Below are 27,322 nucleotides of genomic sequence, written 5' to 3'. Positions count from 1 at the left end.
GGACTACTAGAGTCCAGAATACAAAGACACTGAAATGTGTTATTTTGTTTGTTTGCTTTTTTTGTTGTTTTGGTTTTGTCTGCTTGAAGACAACAAGCTGTTCATGGGCAACTTAACTGAGAGGTTTGTCAACCTCAACTTCAGGGCTGACAGAACCACCAGAAATATGGAATCTACAGTTTTTGAATTATAATGGAGGCTGCTTTAAATTTGGGGAGTTGGTATGATTTCTTTCCATAAAGATACTCAGTTTAACATTTTCAAAGCTTTTTACAATCATTGTTTTTGTCACACTGTTCTCTTTAGAGTAAATCAGTGATTTCTTTCATAGTGTGAGAAAATTTGTCATAAAGATGTTTAATAAAACAGCCAAAGCCATAAGGTTTTCTGACTTTTATCTCCACAACTATTTCTTGAAATCCCTTTCAGCAATTAATGGTCTAATGCAGGGCACTTCTCTCTGAAGTAATCACGTTGGAAGATAGGACTTACAGGAGTATGACTCGATCAAAAATCATTCTCTCAGTCTATACAGAAATCACTTTTCTTTATAGGCCATTGAACCATTTAGATTTTACATTCCAATGATCATTTGGTCTGCCTTTACATGTATGATGGTATCTGTTACCAGTGTTGCATCTTGCTTCCTAAGAAGGAGGAATTGCCCTGAAAATGAGCATCCGCATTAAGTAAGAGAGATCAAAACAGAGAGTGAAAAGAAGTCACAGAACTATGCAGCCCCATTTATGTGACCAGAGTGTGAAAAGCATTGGAAGCAAAATTGAATTTGATTGAGCACAAGATAATAAAATCTGTGAGTTTCTAGTTTCGAAGGGATTCATTCTGCCCTTTCATTTATAAGTGCAATTATGGAAGTATTATCACAAACAAAAGGAAATTATCTTCAGTAATCAGACCTTTGGAGAACATATCAAAACTGGCTGGCCAGAGTTCAGGAAGTTCAGAGGCAGTTACAATAGGATACTTCCCAGACAGAGTGACAGACTCATGCTCATTGCTTGAAAAGGACAAAAATCGAATTAACTATTTAAGTGGTTTATAAACAAGACAAAACAAAAGTTAAGCTACTGCTGATATTAGGAAGACTTCAAAGTAAAATAAACAAAACAAACAGATATTCCCATCTAAGGATCAAATAGTTCTGAACACTATTCAGTGGCATATGTTGGGATTTTGGGGAACAGATAGTAGACAAACTCTTCAAATAAGTAATGGGATTAAATATGACATCTGGTATAGTGCCATATATTGAGCCTCTGAGATTTTGTTATATACAAAGTACCAAATACCTCCATTGATCCATTCTGTGTGCTCTCTGAGAAGAACATATGTTGGGTAACTCTCCATGATGATTATTAAAAAGCCTCTACATTGAAGACAAAGCCTAGATAAGACCTTCCCAAGCCTAGCTTGGGGTTACGCTCCAATCTGCCCACTTCATATTGACCCACTGAAAAGAATCTAAAGAAAAACTTATACAGAAAGACATTCTAATTCAAGACAATGAGGAATTGACACAGCTGTGCTGTCTTTTCTCTCTTCTTACTACCCTGACACATATGTCTCTGCAGATATGAGATTTGGTTTCGTTCTCCATAAGAGACCTTGGATGAGGTAAATAGTCCGGAGGAATAATTCACCTAATAGAATGTGAAAGATGTAAGGTATATATGTTGGCCCCAGTCTGTGTTGAAAGAGGGCACAAAAGCCAATGTTAGTGTCAAATGTTTATTTTTGAAAAAAATTGCCTTTTCTACTATTTATCAAATTATGGTCATACTTAATGTTAGTTGTATTTTCTCTACTAATTAATAAACTAAAATCTGGCGATGCCATTGGTCTTTATGTATATTTTTAATTTATGGTTAAACACCACTGAGTATAATGTAGTTCATGTAACTCAATAATGAAGTTCACCATAAACTGAGAACTCTGATAAAAAATGACCAAAGAAAGTCAAGCAGCCCAGCCAATGTAGAAGAGAGGACACAACAGATGAGATTCAGGAAAGAATTTAAGATTAACAGATAGGATGAAAGACTTCCATAATATAAATTAAATCTACATTTATTTAGGGACCTTAGATATCCGTTAGTTCTACTCTCTCAATTAGCAGGAAGAGGCTCAGGCCATTAGACTTGCCCAAACTAGAGAATAAGCTCTGGGCAAAGACAAGACTAGCAACTTGATCTGCCTCAGCAAGTAATATTCATTCTCTTCCAGCAAGCTGCTTCATCCAGAGATCATTTGGTTAAACTTGTTCATTTGTGGGCTGCGTGGGTGGCTAAGTCAGTTAACCATCCGACTCTTGATTTAGGCTCAGGTCATGATTTTGGGGTCATGGGATTGAGCCCCACATCAGGCTCCACACTGGGTGAGGAGCCTCCTTAGGATTTCCTCTCTCTCTCTTTCTCCCTCTGGCCCAAACACCACTCATGTGGGAGAACTCTCTCTCTCTCCAAAAAGAACAAAAACAACTTGTCCATTTGTAGTGAGAAAGCTGAGGCATAGAAGATTTGTAAAACTAAGTTCTAAAGAAAGAACATTTGAGGGGCATCTGGGTGGCTCAGGTTAAGCATCTGACTTCAGCTCAGGTCATGATCTCAGGGTCTTGGGATCCAGCCCTGCATTGGATTCCTGGGCTCCATGCTCAGCAGAGAGTCGGCTTGTCCCTCTTCCTCTGCCTCTACCCTTTCCCCCACTTGTGCTCTCTCTCAAATAAATAAGTAAAATCTTTTTTAAAAAAAAGAGCATTTGAATGCTTCCATTGGGGGAAGTAAGATGGGCACTATGAAAATAACAAAAAGTCTCTCTATAAGGAAAAGAGGAAACCAGGAGCAATGATGAAATAGGGGTGGATACTCTGAAGGAAAGTCATCAGAAGCGAAGGCCAGTTTGGCAGAGTGGACTGCACCGAGAAGTAGAGCCTTCGATTTTGGACAAAACCATCAGGTACAGGGTGAATCTCCCCTTGACCATTTCTCAACACAAATCTACTCCCCACTCTGCCCTCCAATATCAGAAACCTCTTGAAAGCGGATGGCTTAGGTAAAAAGGCAAGAACTTTGTCACAAAGACTCCCAGAAGTCTGGGAGTACCTATGAAAGAGATGATCATGAGTGGAGCAGGCCTGCAGAATGGCAGAGAATATCTCTGATGCCTTACAAGGAAACCCCTTCCCTCTTAGGGCTTCTCACAGGAGATAACAAAAAACCCACAAACTACTGGGGGGAGCACAGCTAGAAATAATCTGGTAACAGAGGTAAGCAACTCCGAGTGCTCAGCAAATACCAGGGCAAGGGTGTTTCCCTGAGAAAATAGGATTTCCTGCTGGGCAAAGGGCTAGGATTCCTAACAAAACTACTTGGGGTGTTGAAGTGTGACACTTTTATATGTACAGGCTGCTGGATGATGTTTATTTGGCTATGCCTACACAAGATGCAATGGAGGAAAGACACAAGAAATGATAAGAATCGATACAGAAAGAATGGAAGAGTACTGGTATGAGGCAAACAACTGCAGAGAACCGACCCAACCTCTGCCTGACACAAGTAGATTCCCAGTTCCACAACTGTTTATGATATAAATGGTTTGAATGACTCTTCACTTTATTGCAGAGCTCTAGTTTTTCCATTCTACTTTCTATTTCTTTACTACTTTTTTGATTAATCAAGAAGGAAGTTGTTGAGAGCCTTTAACATTTCTCGATCCCCTTTTTACAGGCAAATCTCTAAACATTCAGATGTATGGTGGTAGCCAGAAAACAGTCACCACAGAGAGCAAGAAGAGAAGTAATATATGTAAAAGAAGAAAAATCGAAGATAGCTATGAGGCTCAATGTACGTGTACTGCTCTTAGAGTTGACATATAAACCCTCCTTCCTCTCCCTAACTTCTTCCCACAGTGTACCTAGCCAGGATGAGTATGTATACCAGATGGGAATTTGGAGTGTAGGGGATGGAGGAGCCTTGTTTGAGACTTTGATTCAAATCACACCCTCCAGTGCAGATGACTATGGAAGACCACATCCAGACAGGATGTGCTGGACTGGCCTAGTTGAAAATAAAATCTTTTACATGTCCCCACTGGCTACATTTACTTCTGTATATATCATTTGAGCAAGGAACCCCCATTGTCAGGAATAGTGTTTGACAAGAGAGGATTTGGTGATTCCTTGTTTCCAAATGATAATATTATTTGTTATGGATTGAATTGCGTTCCCTCTCTCTCTGTATATATATATATATATATATATATCCTAACCCCCAGTGCCCCAGAATGTGATCTTATTTGGAAATAGGATCATTGTAGATGTAATTAGTTAAGATAAGGTCATACTGGAGGAAAGTGGGCCTTCAATCAATAACTGGTGTCCTTATAAAAAGAGGATATTTTGGACATAGAGACACAGAGAAGACAGTCATGTGATGGCAGAGGCAGAGATTAGAGCTATACATCTACAGACCAAGGAATTCTAAGAATTGCTAGAAAACACCAGAAGCTAGGAGAAGGCAAAGAAGTATTCTCCCCTAGAGACATCAGAGACAGCATGACTCTTTCAACACCTTGATTTTAGATTTCCATCCCAAACTGCAAGCCAATACATTTCTGTTGTTTTAAGCCAAGGAGTTTGGGATACTTTGTTTCCAAGCCCTGGGAAACCAACATGCTACTGAATATCCAAAGCAACCGTGTTGCCCTTCACTGGTAACACTTTCTTTATGGACTATCCCCGCAAAATTAGGAATTAATCATCTTTTTAAGCCATAGCCAGCAAAATACAGCCTGCAGGCCAAATCTGGCCCTGTGCCTGTTTTTGTGAAAAAACATTTATTAGAATACAGCTACATTCATCTGCTTATGAATTGTCTGTGGCTACTTTTATATGCAACTGCAGAGTTGAGTAGAATTACATGGCCTGCAAAACAGAAAACTCTTGAACAACACAGTTGACTCTTGAACAACACAGTTTTGAACTGCATGGGTCCACCTATAAGTAGATTATTTTTGATAAATACAGTACAGTACTGTAACAGTATTTTCTCTCTTATGATTTTCTTAACATTTCTTAAGCTCACTTTATTGTAAGAATACAGTATATAATGTATATACAAAATGCATTAACTGACTGCTTTTGTTATAGGTAAGACTTCTGATAACTAGTAGGCTATTAGTAATTAAGTTTTGGAGGGTCAAAATGTATACACAGATTTTTGACTGTAAGGGATCAGTGCCCTTAACCCACACATTTTTTTAAGGATCAACCATATTTATTATCTGGCCTTTATAGGAAAAGTTTGCCGACCTTTGCTCTAAATTAAACTATACTTTGATTCTTTTATCACTATATGAGAAATATTAAAACACAAAAATGATAGAAACCACTGACAGAATTTCACAAAATATTTTATTTTCATCATTGTCACAATGACCCTTTCTCCCCAAGACTTAGATTAACTTCTACCTGAAGGTAGAAACTGTAACTCTGAGCAGTCTTGAGGCTGAGCTGGCCAGCATGCTCCTCTTGAGTGTAGAAAGCTGGGTCAGTGCCCACAGTGGTAAGGCTGAACCCTGCAGGGAACCAGTCTGTAATAACCTGACAGCTAGAGAAAGTGTCTTTTTGTTTGCTTATTTTGGTATGTATGTGTATGTGTTTTTTAGGTATAGTTGATACACAATGTTACATTAGTTTCAGATGTACAACATAGTAATTTGACAACTCTATATGTTACATTATGCTCACCATAAGCATAGCTACCTTCTCTCACCATACAACCCTATTACAATACCATTGACTATATTCCCGCTGTACTTTTTTTTTTTTTTTTTTTTTATTTATTTGAGACAGAGAGAATGAGAGACAGAGAGCATGAGAGGGAGGAGGGTCAGAGGGAGAAGCAGACTCCCTGCCGAGCAGGGAGCCTGATGCGGGACTCGATCCAGGGACTCCAGGATCATGACCTGAGCCGAAGGCAGTCGCTTAACCAACTGAGCCACCCAGGCGCCCCCCACTGTACTTTTTATCCCTGTGACTTCTTCATTCCATAACTGGAAGGTACCTCCCATTCCCTTCATCCATTTTGTCCATCTCTCCATTTCCCTTCCCTTTGGCAACCACTAATTTGCTCTCTGTATTTCTGCTTTTTTGTTTGTTTACCCATTTGTTTTTTAGATTCCACATATAAGTGAAATTATACTGTATTTGTCTTTCTCTGACTTATTTCACTTAGAGTAACACCCTTCAAGTTCTTCCATGTTGTTGCAAATGGCAAGATATCATTTTTTATGGCTAAATAATATTCCCATTATATATATGTGTATATATATATCTGCTCATGGATAAACATATAATATACTGATTGTGCTATATTTTTCTCAAAAATGTTCTTACACTTCTTCTGAAACTGTTCCAAAAAATAGAAATGTAAGGAAAACTTCCAAACTCATTTTATGAGGCCAGTATTACCTTGATCCCAAAACCAGACAAAGACCCCATCAAAAAGGAGAATTACAGACCAATATCCTTGATGAACATGGATGCAAAAATTCTCACCAAAATACTAGCCAATGGGATCCAACAGTACATTAAAAGGATTATTCACCTCGACCAAGTGGGATTTATCCCTGGGCTGCAAGGTTGGTTCAACATCTGCAAATCAATCAATGTGATACAATACATTAATAAAAGAAAGAACAAGAACCGTAGGATCCTCTCAATAGATGCAGAAAAAGCATTTGACAAAGTACAGCAACCTTTCTTGATCAAAACTCTTCAGAGTATAGGGATAGAGGGTACATAAGTCAATATCATAAAAGCCATCTATGAAAAACCCACAGCGAATATCATTCTCAATGGGGAAAAACTGAAAGCTTTCCCCCTAAGGTCAGGAACATGGCAGGGATGTCCACTATCACCACTGCTATTCAACATAGTTTTAGAAGTGCTAGCCACAGCAATCAGACAAAAAAAGAAATAAAAGGCATCTGAATCGGCAAAGAAGAAATCAAAACTCTCACTCTTCGCAGATGATATGATATTTTATGTGGAAAACCCAAAAGACTCCACCCCAAAACTGCGAGAACTCATACAGGAATTCAGTAAAGTGGCAGTATATAAAATCAATGCACAGAAATCAGTGGCATTCCTATACACCAACAACAAGACAGAAGAAAGAGAAATTAAGGAGTCAATCCCATTTACAACTGCACCCAAAACCATAAGATACCTAGGAATAAATCTAACCAAAGAGGCAAAGAACCTGTACTCAGAAAACTATAAAATACTCATGAAAGAAATTGAGGAAGACACAAAGAAATGGAAAAACGTTCCATGCTCACGGATTGGAAGAACAAATATTGTGAAGATGTCAATGCTACCTAGAGCAATCTACACATTCAATGCAATCCCCATCAAAATACCATCCACTTTTTTCAAAGAAATGGAAGAAATAATCCTAAAATTTGAATGGAACCAGAAAAGACCCCGAATAGTGAGAGGAATGTTGAAAAAGAAAAGCAAAGCTGGCGGCATCACAATTCCGGACTTCCAGCTCTATTACAAAGCTGTCATCATCAAGACAGTATGGTACTGGCCCAAAAACAGACACACAGATCAATGGAACAGAATAGAGAGCCCAGAAATGGACCCTCAACTCTATGGTCAACTAATCTTCGACAAAGCAGGAAAGAATGTCCAATGGAAAAAAGACAGTCTCTTCAACAAATGGTGTTGGGGAAATTGGACAGCCACATGCAGAAGAATGAAATTGGACTATTTCCTTACACCATGCACAAAAATAGACTCAAAATGGATGAAAGACTTCAATGTGAGACAGGAGTCCATCAAAATCCTAAAGGAGAACACAGGCAGCAACCTCTTCGACCTCAGCCGCAGCAACTTCTTCCTAGAAACATCGCCAAAGGCAAGGGAGGCAAGGGCAAAAATGAACTATTGGGACTTCATCAAGATAAAAAGCTTTTGCACAGCAGGAGAAACAGTCAACAAAACCAAAAGACAACTGACAGAATGGGAGAAGATATTTGCAAATGACATATCAGATAAAGGGCTAGTATCCAAAATCTATAAAGAACTTATCAAACTCAACACCCAAAGAACAAAGGATCCAATCAAGAAATGGGCAGAAGACATGAACAGACATTTTTCCAAAGAAGACATCCAAATGGCCAACAGACACGTGAAAAAGTGCTCAACATTGCTCGGCATCAGGGAAATCCAAATCAAAACCTCAATGAGGGGCGCCTGGGTGGCTCAGTTGGTTGGGCGACTGCCTTCGGCTCAGGTCATGATCCTGGAGTCCCGGGACTGAGTCCCGCATCGGGCTCCCTGCTCGGCGGGGAGCCTGCTTCTGCCTCTGACCCTCCCCCCTCTCCTGTGCTCTCTCTCTCTCTCATTCTCTCTGTCTCAAATACATAAATAAAAAAAAATAAATAAAAAAAAAAACCTCAATGAGATACCACCTCACACCAGTCAGAATAGTTAAAATTAAGAAGTCAGGAAATGAGAAATTTTGGCGGGGATGCAGAGAAAGCGGAACCCTCCTACACTGTTGGTGGGAATGCAGGCTGGTGCAGCCACTCTGGAAAACAGTATGAAGTTTCCTCAAAAAGTTGAAAATAGAACTACCATATGATCCAGCAATTGCACTACTGGGTATTTACCCCAAAGATACAAATGTAGTGATCCAAAGGGGTACGTGCACCCCGATGTTTATAGCAGCAATGTCCACAATAGCTAAACTGTGGAAAGAGCCAAGATGTCCATCGACAGATGAATGGATAAATGAGATGTAGTATATATATACAATGGAATATTATGCAGCTATCAAAAGAAATGAAATCTTGCCATTTGCAATGATGTGGATGGAACTGGAGGGTATTATGCTGAGTGAAATAAGTCAATCAGAGACAGACATGTATCATATGACCTCACTGATATGAGGAATTCTTAATCTCAGGAAACAAACTGAGGGTTGCTGGAGGGGGTGGGTGGGAGGGATGGGGTGACTGGGTGATAGACATTGGGGAGGGTATGTGCTATGGTGAGTGCTGTGAATTGTGTAAGACTGTTGCATCACAGACCTGTACCTCTGAAACAAATAATACATTATATGTTAAAAAAAAAAAAAAAAAAGAAGAAGATAGCAGGAGGGGAAGAATGAAGGGGGGGGAAATTGGAGCGGGAGACAAACCATGAGAGACTATGGACTCTGAAAAACAAACTGAGGGTTCTAGAGGGGAGAGGGGTGAAGGGATGGGTTAGCCTGGTGATGGGTATTAAAGAGGGCACATTCTGCATGGAGCACTGGGTGTTATACGCAAACAATGAATCATGGAACACTACATCAAAAACTAATGATGTAATGTATGGTGATTAACATAACATAATAAAAAAATAGTTGCTTTTGGCTAAAAAAAAAGTTACACAATTTTTCAAACATACAATAAATTCAAAAAATATTTATAGTGAACACCTATTAAACTCATCACTTAGATTCTACCATTTGCAATTTACTATTCTTGTCTCATGGCATCTATATCCATCTAACAATACCTCTACTTACCTAACAACCCTCCCCATTTATGTATTTTTAAAAGCTATATTGACATATAATTTACATCACATAAAAATTCCTATACCACTGTAAATGTCATCTGATACATTTGAGTAAATGTATACAATTGGCAACCATCAGTACAATATGGTTATATAATACTTTCATCACCCCAGAAATTTTTCTTTCTCATGCATAAATCCTAAATAAAATACATATCTGTTGAATAAACAGCATCTAGAACAATGATCCTTTTTTAAGCATCAACATCTAGTTACTTGTTTCCAACCTGTACTGGGCTGGGATCTATATGTCATGTTCTAGTTATGGCTAATGACAAAGATGTTCAGTTTTTTCATGACAATAGTATATGAAATTCAGTGCAGATACTGACATCCAATTATCAGGGTTTTTTTTAAGATTTTATTTATTTATTTGACAGAGAGAGACACAGCAAGAGAGGGAACACAAGTAGGGGGAGTAGGAGAGGGAGAAGCAGGCTTCCTGCCAAGCAGGAAGCCCGATGCGGGACTCGATCCCAGGACCCTGAGATCATGACCTGAACCGAAGGCAGACGCATAACGACTGAGCCACCCAGGCATCCTCAATGATCAGTTTTAAAGAAGGAGTTTTCTTTTGTTCATTTTCTGGTTCTCAGCTGTGTTCTCAGTGAAGTTAATGGGGAAGAAATTTCTTATAAAGGGAAATGGCACCATATTTTGTTTCATTTGAATTTGAAGCATGCTGTTCTCCAAATCATCAAACAATCAATGCTTAATAAATATTTGATGATAGATTGGAAATATCTCTCTCACAGTTATAATTTTAGTGCTTTTAAATGGGAAGAAATATAAGAAATACATTTTTCATCACATGTAGACTCTCCATCAAGCCAGTAAGTTAAACACAATGGTGGTCAGTGAAGAATCACTTGAGTGATAATATAAATATTTACTTTAGGTTATACATGCATATTTTATGTATTACAGATACCTTATTTTCATATTTTCTATTAACTTAAACATAATACAAATCCTTTGCTGTATTGCATCCATTAAGCTCAATTCAATATTATAAAAATTTTTTTGAAAAACAATTGCTTTGGACATATGTCAAAGGGCAGATATGAAGATTAATTTCAACTATAGAGAATGTCTACAGTACCATTCAAACTCCTTGGAGTTGATACTGGAAATGCACCTTAGACATGTGGTTCTGCTCATTAACTTGGAAGTATTCGTTGCTGTTTGTAAGGTACTAATGAGTGGACAGATGAATAAGAAATGCTGGAGACACTGTTTGCAAAATGCTCTTACTTTTTTAAAAATTATGGACAGCTGGAAAGTGATTCCAAATACCAGGAAAAAAATGTGTATTTCATGTGTCCCAGACTGTGGTAACATGTCCACTTAGAATTTATATAATTTTATATGCAACCAAAAAATGAAACCATATTTATTTTCTTTAAATATAAATTCCTTTTTGACTCATGAGTACTTATAACTAAGGTCACTTTCAGAGCCAGTTTTCTTCATTGTTTTTTTTTTAAATGTTGTGTTAATGAGAGGAAAATCAAACTCTTCCCAGTATAACGTGACTTAAGAATCTATTTCATCCACGTCATAGATTTATGACAATAACTGATATCATCTTGCACTTAATGAGTAATAATGCAAATGCACTTTTCTATTATTTTCTCTCAGACTTTATTTATAGTGATACTTTGGCCTCCACTTTAATCCTACTCTTTCTTCAGGTCCAGATTGCAGCAAGCAAAGTTACAACATCCCCTTGGAGAGCTTTCTATGTATTATTTCAGGACAATGACTTAAAAGTAAAGCAACTTACTGAAAAAAGAGTGAATAGGTAGAAATTCTCCACTTAAACATTGCATTTTAACGTGGATAATGAGATTCAGCAGAGAGTACTGTCAATTGATTTCTGATCATATTTTCTTGTAATCATGGTCTTCAAATTCCAATGACGTTGAATTCAAGGTTATTATGAAGTTTATGCCACTGAGTTTGAAATATTGGAGTAAAATCAACATCATGTAGTCATAAATTTTGTGCACATTTTTTTTTCTTTAAAGATTTTATTTATTTATTTGAGAGAGAGAGAATGAGAGAGAGAGAACACATGAGAGGGGATAGGGTCAGAGGACGAAGCAGACTCCCTGCCGAGCAGGGAGCCTGTTGCGGGACTCGATCCCGGGACTCCAGGATCATGACCTGGGCCGAAGGCAGTCGCTTAACCAGCTGAGCCACCCAGGCGCCCATATTTTGTGCACATTTTTTTAACCAACAGTCAATTATCTTCCAAATGGGAAAAAAATTACCTAATGATAATCTACAGAAGAAAACTGTAAATAGGGGCACCTGAGTGACTCAGTTGGTTAAGCGACTGCCCTCGGCTCAGGTCATGATCCCGTGGTCTGGAATATGGCATCGAGTCCCACATTGGGTTCCCTGCTCAGCAGGGAGTCATCCTCTCCTCTCCCCCTGCTCATGCTCTCTCTCACTCTCTCTCACACACTCTCACTCTCTCTTTCTCAAATAAATAAATAAAATCTTAAAAAAAAAAGAAAGAAAACTGTAAATAGTATTAAAACACTTTTTAGCAGATTTTTAACCAGGATGGACATTTCAACAATAAACACATCAAGGTTACATTGGGGGAAGTACCTGAACAAGAGCAAAGCATTGTAGTAAGGGACAGTGTCAATTCGTGTGTGTGTGTGTGTGACAGTAAATGACTATAACCAATTGGATTAAGCATTTGAAATTTTAGGTTTCCATCTTTGAAATATCTACTCTTCAGAGGCATCTTATGAAGTAGAAATCCCCAAAGTAGCAGACTTATTTAATAAATTTTTAATTATATATTTTCAGTGTACTTTACACTTTGGCCATGTGACACCAGGCTTAGAAAAAATTATTTTCCACAACTAGAAGTTTGAGGATTTAATGACATATTCATCAACTTTACACAAGTAAGTTATAACTTATTAAAAGATTACTATTGAAAAAAATGAAGTACCAACATTTAAAACCTCCTGTTCTGTCATAAACTTTGAATGCTTATTACAACGTACATCATCTTTCCATTCACATGTAGAAATATATCTTATCATGTGTCTCTTGTGTGCCAGGAATTGTTTAGGGTCCTGAAAACAAGATCTGATCCATGATGTGAAGATTTCTTTGGCTTTCCCATTTCAAATAGATTTCTTTTTCTACCAGACAACTCAGGTTTTGTCATTTATTTATGATAATTTTCTCTGTTTCTATAAATCCAAAGATTTGGTCCTTGCTTCTATTTGCTTTTCAAAAGGAGTTAGATTCTTCTTTTATGGTTACACTCTTCAGATACATGAACCATGTCCAGTATCTATGTGTTGGATTTTTTTTATATTCTCTCATGTTTTCAATTTCATTTGATTATCTTACATTCCAGAAAAAGTTCCTGAGTAACCTTGCATAAAATACAAATTTTATTTTTTTCCTTATATTCATGAAATATGAATAGTTAACTGGAATGTGTTTTTTCTTTCAAGATTAGTTTGAAACTTCATATTCCTAAACAATGTTTTAAAGTTTTTAATAGCCTAACTGCATAAGGTTGTATTTTTCTATAAAATGGCTCACATCATTGGTTAATAAATTGCCCTTGACCAAAAATAAAATTAGTGAAGCACTTCTGAACTATTTTTACAAGGAAATGCATACATTGATATTTTCCATTTATTTATTTATTTGTACAAGCAAAACCTACGATGCAGTAAACAAAATGCTACTTAAGTCAAATTAAGGAACTGCTGAAACAGATACTTCTTTTAGTCAGTGAATGGCAGATTACCAAAAGACATTAAATGGCATATTGCAGGGAGTTATTAGTGTACACAATTATCAAATTTGTGGTCTAGTCTTTAGATTGAAACATTAACATTTCGTTTACATGACTCTTACTTTGAGATGTAAATAGAGCGGGTCAGGGCAATTAATTGTGATATATAGCTTTTTGTTGTGTTTTGTTCTTGAATTCCTCATCTCTGCCTTGACATGGGACACTGGTTACTCAGCCCCTGGGCTTCTGTGATTTTTCCAGAGACTGCCTTCTCCCTTACGTCCTCCCTCTCACTTAAGTTTTAATAAAACGTTGGGAGTCCCTTCCATGAAGAAAACTAGCTGCATGGATTGCAGTCCTCAGGCAATCTTTGCCAACTAGGTCATAAAATGGGCCTGCTCCCCGAGTTTTGGGAGCTGGGTTCTCCAGCAGGAGTTCATGTGATTTATGACCCTTGTCTCTTCATGCAAATGTTGACCAAGATTCAGAACCTAAAAATAGGGATTCCAATCTCAGGCCATTGCCATATTCTATGATAGTTCTTGCTTGTCTCTTGAAGTTGCATATATTTTCTTCATCTGAACGCATGGCCTAAACCAGATGCTTGAGGCCTGACAAAAACATTTCAGCCCACTGGCCTTCTTGCTGTTCTTCAAACAAACTGCCTTAGGGTGTTAATAGAATTTCAAAGGTCCCTTCAAAATGTAGTTTATTTGGCATAGAAGGTACTAAACAAATTGAGGATAATGAAAATCATGAAAGAGCTGGGGGTTCCCATTAAAGAGCTGCTTCTCCAATCTTCCTACCAAAAAGTCTTCAATTTCTACCTCCTGAGCAGCGGACACCCCTAGAAGCTCCTTGTCTGGTCTTTGATGAGCATTTTTCTCATAATAATCCCAATCAGAGCAGCCAGTAAACCTCGCTATTACACAAGTCAAACTCACTCCAGCTTCATAGTTTTTGTTCTTGCTCTTTCCTTTGCCTGTTTTTTTCTGTGCCAGGATATGTGCAGAGGTCACTTCTCATCGTCCAGCTCTTAGCTCAATACCCACTCCCTCCCCCAAGCTTTCCCTATCCATCCTAGAGTACCCTCCATTCCTTAGCAGCCTTTGTTCCACTGCTCATTTATTTTAAAATATTTAGCACTTGGGGCGCCTGGGTGGCTCAGTTGGTAAGGCGACTGCCTTCGGCTCAGGTCATGATCCTGGAGTCCCGGGATCGAGTCCCACATCGAGTCCTGCATCGGGCTCCCTGCTCGGCGGGGAGTCTGCTTCTCCCTCTGACCCTCCTCCCTCTCATAGTCACTGTCTCTCATTCTCTCTGTCTCAAATAAATGGATAAAGTCTTTAAAAAAAAAATTTAGCACTTAATACAACATAAATTATTTTATTTGCTTCCTTGTTCATTGCTAGTTTATCCCCACCAGAATGGAAGCTTCCTTAGGGTAGAGAATGTGTCTGCTTTATCAGGTTGTCTGCTAAATTTCTAGATGTTCAATAAATAGTTCTCGAATCAATTAAATAAAATTGCAATGAAACTATGAAGCTACCAAAATGCATATTCTGTTGAAAATCAACACCACAATAAAAGATTTTTGGGGTCTATTTTCTGTGCTCCTAGAGCACATCATCTTTCCGTTGTTACAGTACCGTTCATACTGAATTTCCTTGCTCACGGATCTATCGTTCTCCTTAGAATGGCAGCAGAGCAAGTATCATGGCTTGGCCTCAACTGTCACAGTTTCTAGAAGCAAAGAGGAGCTCAGTCTCTTTGTTGAATTACTGAGTGGGTAGATGAGTTCATTTACTATTTATGAAGAGTGTTACAACTTATTGATTTTTCTAAATAACTATGTCATATTTGTAAAAATAGTCATTCATAAATCTTGGATTGGATGCAAGACACCTCCAAGTAAATGTTTACAATATCTCAGAACCTTGTTACTTAAAGCCTAGTACTAGATTTATGTCTGTGTATCTTCAATTTCTGTGGGAGGATTCATAAAGTGAGTGCAAATATTAAGGGTTGGCTAATAAATCCATAGCCAAATTAGTCACTGACTTTCTAGAACCTCATTTAGGGTGTGATGCAAAATTTTCAGGATCCTCATCAAATTCCAGATTTTCTCCATCAGGCCACCATTCTTGCATGCATCTTTGTGCAGCAAATGTGCTGCATCTTTATCTGGTCAAATGTTTTCTTCCGTTTTTCTTATTTTCTTTACACTCTGATAATTTTGGAGATAGAACTTTTTCTTAATTCTGAAGTTTAACAGTATATGTTCTTAGTTTTTATTGTTATTATCTTTATTATTATCATGATGATTATTATTTTCTCTGTTGAGAACTGAACTGTAAATAAGCTATCTTTTCTATATGAAGGACTTCTCTTAGGTGCTTTTTGAGATATTAGATGGAAGATTTTCTTTCCCTTACATACAAATGCAGTGCTAAGAACACTGGAAGTAGAAACAACACTGGAAGTAGAAACAGGATTTCTAAAAGCTTTCAGAACACACAGCTCCCAGATTAGGATGCTTCCTCTTCAAATTCACCTTCAGACATCTGAGGAAACGGAACATGAAAGTAAACTACATGAGGATTTCCGCTGGTGAGTCACGCCATCACCACCAGCCTGAGCTCTTTCAGATGCTTCGTGGGTAGCAGGGTCGAACTGAAGAACCTGGAAGCCGAAAAAAAACAGATTGGATAAAAATTGGTAGGTTTAAATGGAAAATAAGTGGCTGTTAAAAGACATCAGTGTTCATGAATGAGCTAAAAGAAGTGACTATGGAAACAAATAATTAAAATGGCAACTCTAATCAGCTGCTTCCAGCAGGTCATTAAAATAATTATATTACCACATTATGACTGCTAGAGAAAAGCCATAGGCCGTACATGAAAAATGAAGTTTCCTGACTTTTGAAGGAAGTTTGGATGTCTTTTTTCTTCCTTCCTTCCTACTTACCTTCCTTCCTCCATCTCTCCTTCCCTCCCCCAACTTCCTTTATTTCTTTATCTTTTAAAAAAGACTCACTGTTTTTTCATTTTGAAAGAATTGTCTTTCTTCCTTTCTTTCTTTTTTCTTTTTCCTTTCTTTCTTTCTTTCTTTCTTTCTTTCTTTCTTTCTTTCTTTCTTTCTTTCTTTCTTTCTTTCTTTCTTTCTTCTTCCTTTCTTTCACTTCATTTCTCTTTCTTTCATTCATTTTCTTTTTTTTAAATTGGGGCCACAAGAGGACATGGAGAAGCAAAAATCCAAACCAGGGAAGTGAATAAAAGCTATTTAACTGGGCATGAGATAACACCTCAGATTAGAATGCAGTTAAACTGTGGAATCCTAAATGACACATAATAACTAATGAGTAGTTGTTATTAATTATTTTTAAAATTTTGCTGTGATAATGAGATTCAAGAAATACACCTTTTACATTCCCAGGGCTGCAATCTTTAATTTCACTGTACTCAGAGATGTATCCTCTCTAATTGTAGTGTTTCATGGGATTCTGACAGGAATTTTTTTCTTGAGAGAAAATGTGTGGGTGACATTTCATATTTGTCTGTCTTAATAATTATTTTGGTAAGTGAAATATGAACATTTTGGGCACCTGGGTGGCTCAGTTGGTTAAGCAACTGCCTTCAGCTCAGGTCATGATCCTGGAGTCCCAGGATCAAGTCCCGCATCGGGCTCCCTGCTCAGCGGGGAGTCTGCTTCTCCCTCTGACCCTCCCCCCTCTCATGAGCTCTCTCTTTCTCTTTCTCATTCTCTCTCTCTCAAATAAATAAATAAAATCTTTAAAAAAAATAAAATAAATAAAAGAAAAAAGAAAAAAAAGAAATATGAACATTTTATGACAATAAATCAGCTTTGAATAATAAGATTTTCTGTTTTCTTTTCTCCCCTAGCAGGCTGAAGGAATTATTTACCAATGTTTTCTAGAAGTCTCTTTTATTCATCCATTAATCCATCCACCATTTATTCAGTTTGCCAAAGACTCTCTCTTTGGACAAACTTTAGTCATATTCTTCTAAGATCTTGTCTCAACTAGACCATGACCTTTATCCTGTCTTTTCTTCTGCCTACCTAACCCAGTTTTAGCAAAGAAGTCTGCTAAGTCAGTTTAGCAAGAATCACCCCACCCTTGATAGCTAATCCAGTTCTTCATCCCCCACCTTTGATGTCTAAGTCTTTGGCCTGCCTTTAGCAAGAATCCTTTAAGGTCAGTTTAGGAAGAATCCTTCTACCCTTAGTAATTTTTCATTCACTCCCCCCTCATCTTGTTACCTGGCTCTAAATCCCCATTTGTCCTTGTATTTGGAAGTAAACCAGATTTCTCTTCCCTATTATAATACCCCTATTTCAATAGTCTTGAACAAGGTCTCCCTTACCATTTTAACAAGTACTGGAATCATTTTTTTTTAACAGTATAATGCCTAAAACTTGCAGAGGGTCAGACTTATCATTGACTCCTAGATCTCTCACCCAAGAGTCCAAGTTTTCAACTTTGAAGGCTTTGTTTTCACTCCTGAGTGATTGATCAGGGATCCATTGGTGACTTCAGCTTCTGATCTAGTGCTTTGGATGATGGTCTATTGAAGCAAAGTAAGGGCAGATTCTGATTCTTAAGATTCTGAGTGTATTCTTTGAGGCTGGGTTAGAGCCCCATGCTTCTTGGTTAAAAGGTAATTGAGCAAGAGCATTTTTGGCTCTTTTTGAGTAGGAATTTACTTCCTGATGCTTGAGAGGGAGATTCCTAGCTCTTCTGTGAGGACAGTCTGTAAGATAGAGACTGGGTTAGTGTCCCAGGCTTCTTTGTTTGTGAGGTACAAAAATTAGTTAAAATGTGGGAGCTTCTCAGTGAACTGAAACTTCCCTTTTTAAACCCCTTCACTCTATGCTCTACCACTCTGACACTAATTCTGTCTGCTTCCTTTCTTGTTGGCGTGATTTTACTATAGATAATTTGGAACTTCATTGACTTCTTTGAGAAATTTAAGATCTTCCCAAACTGAGTCATCTAAGACCTCTCCCTTCCTATCACCTCTCTTCTTCCTTCCTCCTTTTACCATCTTCAGTCTTCTCATTAGCCCCTCTCAATCCTTTATTAAGTTGCCCTTCAAAACTTACTTAATCCTTCCCTCCATCCTGTCACAACTTTTTTTTCCCACTCCAGCTCCTCAGCTCCCTATAGTCAGTCAGGGGCTCCCGATGGACCCAGAGGCCCCCTAAAAGTAACTATGTAACAGGGCAAATGAAAATCCTAAAAGTCTCTCCCACAAAGTTTCATTGAATTTTATCACAAAATTAACAATACATATGTATCATTATATCTGTCTATTGAACTGTATGCTTAAAATTTGTGCACTTTTCTCTTTGAGAAAACCAGCAGTGTATTTGTTATATTTCAGGGAATATTCTATTGATTTTAGTTAGCACATTAGCACTTCTTGAAATTGATTTAATTCAGTAAGAAATTACTGAGCATCCTTTTTGGAATGCGAGGAGAGAAGTTGATTCAGATAATCTGACTGGCTGGTAGATGTCCCCTATCTATTCAGCCTCATGCCACTTAAAACTGCTCAGTGCATTAAAGAATATGTCTTCTTCCAACAAACAGATATGTCTTCTGGGCATATCACATTTATGGATGAATCAAAACCATTATTTTTAATCTCAAAAAAATTTATATGACTTTGAAATTGAATTTGCCTTATTTAATCTCTATCCTGAATAGTTATCATAAAGCAGTAAGTAACATGGCAAGCCTTAATGTGGTATATTTAAAAATCTACCACCATTGGGGTGCCTGGGTGGCTCAGTCAATTAAGTGCCTGGCTCTTGGTTTCAGCTCAGGTCACGATCTCATGGGTCATGAAATCGAGCCCCTCCTTGGGATCCGTGCTTAGCACGGAGTCTGCTTAAGACTCTCTCTCTCTCTCTCTCTCACTACATCTGCCCCTTCCCCCACTAATGTGCTCTCTCTCTCTCTCTCTCAAATAAATAAATAAATCTTTAAAAAAAATTAAAAATCTACCACCATTGATATATCTCAAAACAAGAGTTCTTAACTTTTCAAATGAACCAAGCCAAACTACATACAAATTGGAAAGAAAGAATGAAGCAAAGATATACTCTGCTTTACTATACTTTTATTTTTCTCATCATGTAAACAATACAAGGTAATTGCAGGAATTTTTTAAAATCTAAGAAAAAGTAAGGTAAAATGTAACAAAAAATCTTACCACCTAACAATTACTACATCAGAGTGAGTCTCTCCCTTGTGTCAGTAATCACCCACACAACTCAACAAGATAATGTAGGCTGAACATAATAATTAGAGTAGAGAAGGTACTATATCCTAAATATGAGAAAATACAATTTTTCATCACACAAAAATTTTAAAAATGGGCCATTTTAAACTTTTTTATGTATTAGGGGAAAATTGAGAAAAATCCTAGGTGTTTTTACATAGTGTATTTAATAATGAAAATATCTTTTATCACTTGAGAATCTCATTAAATGAATACCTTCTCTGTTTTGCTTACTTATTGCACCCCACATGAAACAGGAAAAAAAGATGTATTTTTGAGGACACCTTGAAAATATACATTAAATATTTCATCCATCAGTCACACACCTAGTCAGGCTCTAAATCATTTTAATGGGCTCATGTAGCTCCAGGATGACCACACTTTCTATTTGTTGGATCTAGTCAGGGACGGCCTTTATTCCCTTCATCCCTACAGAGGACTTTTGCTCCAGGAGACAGCTACAGGCTCTACTTCTCATTGTCCCTACTTGACACCAATTCAGATTTCACTTACAGCAGCCATTCTTCATTTTGGGGTGAGGAGATTATAAATCGTGATCTGCCTTTGTTCATTCCAGCATCCCTTCCAGTTTAATATGTGTCTTTTATTTTTCATTTTTAATAAAAAAGGAATTTTATTTTTATAATATTTATTTATTTATTTATTTATTTATTTATTTATTTATTTATTTAGAGAATGAAGGAGAGGGTGAGAGAGCCTACCTTGGGGAGAGGGGAGGAAGAGAGAATCTTAAGTAGGCTCCACACCCAGAGCAGAGCCCTACCAGGGCTTGATCTCATAATCCTGAGATCATGACCTGAACCTAAATGAAAAGTTGGATGCTTAACTGACTGAGTCACCCAGGCCCCCTAGGAATTTTATTTTTAAAAAGCAAGAATTTATTTAGATTCCTTTTTTAAATTTTTTTATTTTTTAGTTATTACAGTAACTAAATCACCAATGAGTCTCTTCTTTCGTCATTTTTTTCTTTTTGATTTTGATTTACTTAGTATTATATTTTAGACAGCCTTCTCTATTTTTAATTTAATACTAAGCATTAAATAAGAAAAAATATAAAAGCCTTGGACGACATTATCTTTTTCCAAAAGGGGTGATTTCTCTTCAAAAGCTGTTAGAGTGCCAGATGTTTACCTGATCATCATAAATGTTAGATTTCAGCTTTTATAGAGTTAGTACATATTTGCTTTTATTTTATTTCTGGACTGGAATTTTTCATTTCCACTGTATGGTCTTGTGGGAGTTTCAACAAAAAGCCCACAGGTTTTACCAAGTCTCACCACCCATCTACCCACCCCCCGCCCCCGCCCCATGATAGCAGAGTTTGTACTCAAAGTCTTCCTCTCAAGTATTTTGCAGCTGTTGAGCTGTCTATTCAAATCTTCTAGTCACTGTTTCTATCTGGAGTCACTGAAATCTTACTTCATGCACTTTTGACTTAGAACTAAGTCAGTGTCTTGAGAGGAAAGTTGCAAATGGCTTGTAAGCCTGTTGACTGAACTCCCTCTTTTCAAGATTTACCCTGAAGGTCTTAGCTGCTTTGGCAGATTCCAAATCCAAACTTTCTCTATTTATTCCAGTAAAACTGTCCTTTTTCACCGGAACTTCACTGTTCATGTTGTGAATTGAGTAACGAAACTGTTTAAAAAAAAATGGGTATATTTGAGGCTTACATCAGTGTGCATCTACCTCAAATTTAACAGACCCTCAAATTTTGCTCTTGATCACTCTCCAGTCATTGCTATGTGTGTTTGTTTTTAATGTTTTCTGGTTTCCATAGTTTCTTTCAGGATGAACTATTCCATTATGATCAGAAAAAGAAATGACTATTTTAAGGTTAAATTTTTAGAATTGTTTTAACTTGATGGATTGACTCCCTGGATATTATAAAATGTCTCTTATTATCTTTACTCATGCATCTTGCTTAAAGTAAATTTGTTCTGATTTTTTTTTACTTTCAAAATTATATATATACATATGTATATATCTTTTCAGCAGCATGCAATTTTCTAAATATTCTGTCTGAAAATCTTTGCGTTTAAGTATTAAGTCCTTTACAATTAACGTAATTTTAAGGTATTTGGGTTTATATCTCATTAATTTTTAGTTATACATCATTATAAATTCTATTTTTCTTATTGTTCCCCTTTCTTGTGAAAAGCAGAATAATGCTCCCCCCTTCCTATTCCTAAGGTATCCACCCAATTGCTGGAGCCTATGAATATGTTACTTTGTATGGCAAAAAAAGAATGTGCAGAAGGATTAAGTGAAGGATCTCAAAATGGAGAGATTATCCAGGTGTTCCAACTATAATCTCAGGTATCCTTATAAGTGAAAGAAGGAGCAGGAAAATCAGAGGAGGACACATGATGATGGAAGTGGAGTTAGAGGGTTCTGATAAGAACAAAACTAGACAAGCTATTGCTGTTGCTGAAGATGGACAGAGGATATCGGACAATAAATGAAGGCAGCCTCTAGAAGATTCAAGAAATGATTCTTCCCCTATGTCATTCACAAGAAACTCAGCCTTACCAATACTTTGATTTTGCCTTAGTAAAATGCATTTGGGACTTCTGACCTCCAGAACTGTAAGATACTAAATGTGTATTATTTTAAGCTACTAATTTTGTGGTGATTTGTTAGAGTAGCAATAGGACACTAATACAATTGGTGTTTCAGGTAAACGAAATATTTTGTTACTTCATTTTCCCCTTATGTTAATTTGTGAGCCCTAGTTTCTTTTACTATTCTTTTAGTGCATACTCTAAAGATTATAACACATGCATCCATAAAAATGCATTATTGAGTTCTAAGATAAATTATTACTTTTACCACTTTCTAGGTATGCAAGAACTTTAAGGCACTTGAAATCTGGTATGTTTCTCGCATTTATGCTATTGTAGTAACATATTTTAATCATCTATATTTTATTAATCCATGAAACATCATTTTTTAAATTATACAATATTTCCATTTATCTACATTAATCATCATTGCCTAATCTTCCCACATAACCTCCGATCATTTTTCTTCTGCTTAAAACGACATCCTATTTTTATCATCTGAGCGCAGGTCTGCTATTGATACCTTATTTTTAGTTTGACTGAAAATGTCTTTAATTGTCCTTCATCTTTGAAGGATATTTTTACTGGTATGGAATTCTAGAATGGTAGTAATTTCAGTATTTAAAAAAAGTCATGTTTTCTAACTTTCACTATTTTATTTATTTATTTTTAAAGATTTTATTTATTTATTTGTGAGAGAGAGAGATAGACAGCAGAAGCAGGCGGGGAGGAGCAGAGGGAGAAGCAGGCTCCCCACTGAGCAGGGAGCCCACGTGGGGTTGGATTCCGGGGGCCCTGAGATCTTGACCTGAGCCAAAGGCAGACGCTTAACAGACAACCCCACAGGCGCCCCTAGCTTTCACTATTTTAGATGAGAATTCAGTAGTTGCTCTTAGTCATATCTTTGAAGGAAATGTGTCTTTATCTTGTTACTTCTAAGATTTCATTTTTGTGTTTCTTTTTCAGCCGATTTGCTACTATGTGCTTAGGTATAGTTTTCTTTATGCTGTTGGGAGTTTGTAGAGCTTCTGAATTTGTAACTTTATACTTTTAGTCGATTGTGAAAAATTCTTAGTTGTCATCACTTAGGCATTGCTTCTGCCTGATTCTCTTTTTCTATCTTGGATTCCAAACACAGGTATGCTAGACCTTTTAATTGATCTCTATATTTTGTATCTTTTTATTTTTACTATGGTCTCCACATTTTTTTTAAGATTTTATTTATTTATTTATTTGAGAGAGAGAGAATGAGAGACAGAGAGCACAAGAGGGAAGAGGGTCAGAGGGAGAAGCAGACCCCCCGCTGAGCAGGGAGCCCGATGCAGGACTCGATCCCGGGACTCCAGGATCACGACCTGAGCCGAAGGCAGTTGCCTAACCAACTGAACCAACCAGGCACCCCTGGTCTCCACATTTTTATTCCAGTTCGCTGATCATTTCTTCAAGTCTTTAATCTGATGCTAAACTAACCTTTCAAGTTCTTAATTTCTTTCAATTATTGTATTTTTTGGTTCTATGATTTATATTTGATTCTCTTTTTTAACTCCCAAATTCAAATTTTCTGCTGAAATTCTCTGTGTTAATTTCAATTTCTTGAGATTTATTTAAATTCTATGTTACATAACACCACTTTCTGTATCTCCTTAGATATCTTTCTGTATTCTCTATTTTCTTTAATGTTTATACATTTGGTCTTGTTTCTTGAATTCTGGGTAATTTTAATTGAATGCTGGACATAGCATTCAAAAATTTATAGGAATAATGGGAGAAAATAGGTGATGTTTTGTTTTGCTACAGAGAAGTTCTTTTCTTTCTGGCAAGTTTTTAGAGTTGGGGCATCTGACACCAATCCAGTTTGAGATTGAGCTAATTAGAAACGGCTTCAGAATTTGTGGTGGGAGATTTATTTCTAGTTAGCCCTACCTGTTCCAAGTGAAACGCTAGTGTGTTTAGAAGCTCTCCTTTATGACTGGCCCACCTCTGATGTTTGTTCCATGTCCCTATAAAATGGCTCACCTTCTAAGCCTCCTGATCTCTGATTTCTCCTTGGCTTCATTGCCAGTTAAATCCTCTCTTGCTAGATTTATTTAATTGTTGGATTTCAACCTTTAGACTGAAACTGTTCAAAATTTGGCAGGTGTCTCAAAAGAAATAATGGCTCTGAATGTCAGAATGATTCCTCCATTTCATGTTGCTTTAGAATCTTTGACTCCTCAATATCTTGATGCTTTGGTGACAATCAAACATAATTTCACTTGTAATAATTTTTTGTATATTTCTTTATTATTCACAAGATTGTCTGATATAAGTTAGAACACCACAATCAAAAAAAGAAATCCTAATGATTTTAAAAGCTTTTAAAATATTTTAATTCAACATTAAATGTCTTTTACCAAATAACCAGAGGATCCCAATCCACTGGAAAAAAAATTAGCGCTTATTTTAAAAGTCAGTACTTTGCAACAATTTTACAAAAGAAGCTAAAAATTATTACATAGTACTCTTTGAATAATACATGAATATTACACATGTATTTATTTGTATATGACATGTCTAGATTTTAAAAAAGATTCAAAGAGCTTTAGTTCCTCCTTTAAACATTTTAAACATTGTCAAATGATTTCCTACATTTATTGAGTTGCTCATATAATTTTATCCCTAATTAGATTAATATGACTAATACAATAACTCAATTGATTTTCAAATACCAAACTGACCTTGTATTTTTGGAATGAATCCCATTTGGTCATGGTGTATTAAGCTTTTTACACATTGCTGAATTTAAATTTCTAATTTTTATGAGAATTAGCAATATATTTTCTTACTGTTTATTTTTCAGATTTTCTTAGGATTATGCTAAACTCATAAAATAAGCTAGGAAGTGTTTCTTCCATTTATATTTTGCAGAAGTGTCTATAAAGTTGGTATTGTTCTCTCTGTAACTATTTAATAGAATTCACCTATAGGGACACCTTGGTGGCTCAGTCAGTTAAGTGGCTACATTTGGCTCAGGTCATGATCCTGGTGTCCTGGAATCGAGTCCCGCATTGGGCTCCTTACTCAGCAGGGAGCCTGCTTCTCCCTCTGCCTGCCGCTCCCCCTGCTTGTGCTCTCTCTCCCTCTGACAAATAAGTAAGTAAAACCTTTAAAAAAAAAAAAAAAAGAATTCACCTATAAAGTTATTCAGGCCTGAAGTTTTTATTTTGGTATTTTTTTTTAAGATTTTATTTATTTATTTGAGACAGAGAGAATGAGAGAGACAGAGAGCACATGAGAGGGGGGAGGGTCAGAGGGAGAAGGAGGCTCCCCGCTGAGCAGGGAGCCCAATGCGGGACTCGATCCAGGGACTCCAGGATCATGACCTGAGCCGAAGGCAGTCGCCTAACCAACTGAGCCACCCAGGCGCCCCTATTTTGGTATTTTTATTAATTCAATTTCTTAAACAGATATGGGACTAATCAGATATTATTTCTTCTTTGGTCTTATTAAATTGCCTTTTTAAATGAATTTATCAATTGGTCATAACTATTCATTACTATTACTATCACTGTTAACTATTGAGATTTGAAGTTCCAGATCCCAGAGTTTCTCCCAGGTGCTAACCTGATTTTGTCCTCTTGTTGTTAGTGCTCTTGCTTCCTCTTTACTACTCTAGCTGTCGGTAAGAGCTTCCCTTACTCAATTCTGTCTTTATTGTTATTATCGCTGCTCCCTGGACTACCCTAACCAGCCACCTAGCGCCTCAACTGTCACTGATCCTGATTTGATCCTCCAAAACTAGAAATAAAATCCCTTTATCTTACCTCAGGTGTCCTGGAATTATAGTTATTGGTGTTTGTTTAGAGCTCAACTACCTAAATTTAGTCTTACCTCTTTAGCTACAAACTCACTGTGATTCCTCGCTATTCAAGTTGTTTCAGACTGAAATGCCTCTTATTTCAGAGTGATTTCCCTGATGCTACTGGCGCAATATTCCTAGAAAACTTGTCTGCAGTTTTATTTGCTTGGAATATCAACCTTGGAAAATGTGGGGCCTGTATCTCTGTCAGTCTCCTTTCCTTGAATAATATTCTTCCTGTGATGTCTTAGATAACAGGCCAATAGAACTCTTCAGAACTTGTTCTAATTTCCCAGAAGAGCTAGGCAAAGCACATATAGAAGGCTCCCATTGTTACACTTGCCACAGTCAGAAGAAAAATAGTAATAATAATGATTAGGGAATCATTTTATTTTTTCACTGCTTACTGTGCACCAGGCACTGTGCTAAGTACTTTACATATGAAAACTCATTTGAAACTCAAAAATGTTGGAAAGTAAGCACTATAAACTCAACTGCATGAAGGAAGTAATTTGCCTAAGGCAATGTGGAACCACGGAAGGACTATATACTTCAAATCGAGATTGGTCTGGCTTCCAAGGCACTGTCTTCCAACTTTATGCTGCATTGCCATAGCAAAATCACAGTAACCTTAAATCTCATACCCACCACCCCACCCATGTATCAGAGAAACATAAAACCTCTTTACTGATTATTTGCACACATTAAACAGTAAGGCTACACATACTTATGTCTGGCTACTCCATGAAGAGAAGAGCCATGAAATCACTTTTGCTGAGCAGGAGTTCATTTTAAGTTCCAATTCCTAAGTTGTACCAATTCTGATCTTAGTTTTCAAAAGGCTTATTTTAGGATCTGAGCTTTAATTTTTTTGTCTGGACATAGATTCATATTTTACTCACATCTACTTGTTTTTTCCTAGATGAACCAGTCTTTTAATATTTGTAAGCATTTCATAGTATCCATGGTGGCTCCCAAATCTCTACAATAGCTTGTATTTTAAAGATAGGTTTGGGACCTTCACCCCCTTTTAAATCTTTTATTGTTTAATCCTTTATTTAATCCCTTTTGTGTATTATGTTATGTTAGTCACCATACAGTACATCATTAGTTTTTGACGTAGTATTTAATCTCTTTCAATAAGCAATGTCTTGG

The 27,322-nt window shown here is 36.9% G+C and overlaps 1 long non-coding RNA gene and 1 pseudogene across 1 annotated transcript in view; one reads left to right on the top strand and one right to left on the bottom strand.

The window, feature by feature from the left end:
• The window catches only part of LOC123836450 (Y-box-binding protein 2-like), a 115,801-nt pseudogene extending 94,419 nt beyond the window's left edge, over positions 1-21,382 (bottom strand).
• The window catches only part of LOC123837870 (uncharacterized), a 253,775-nt gene that overhangs the window by 187,903 nt on the left and 38,550 nt on the right, over positions 1-27,322 (top strand). The gene's annotated exons all lie outside the window — the stretch shown is intronic.

The sequence above is a fragment of the Mirounga angustirostris genome, unplaced genomic scaffold, assembly GCF_029215605.1.
Source record: "Mirounga angustirostris isolate CCGP_5_RB_7025 unplaced genomic scaffold, mMirAng1.0.hap1 SCAF_8, whole genome shotgun sequence".
NCBI lineage: Eukaryota > Metazoa > Chordata > Mammalia > Carnivora > Phocidae > Mirounga > Mirounga angustirostris.
This window is presented reverse-complemented; position numbering and strand designations above follow the sequence as displayed.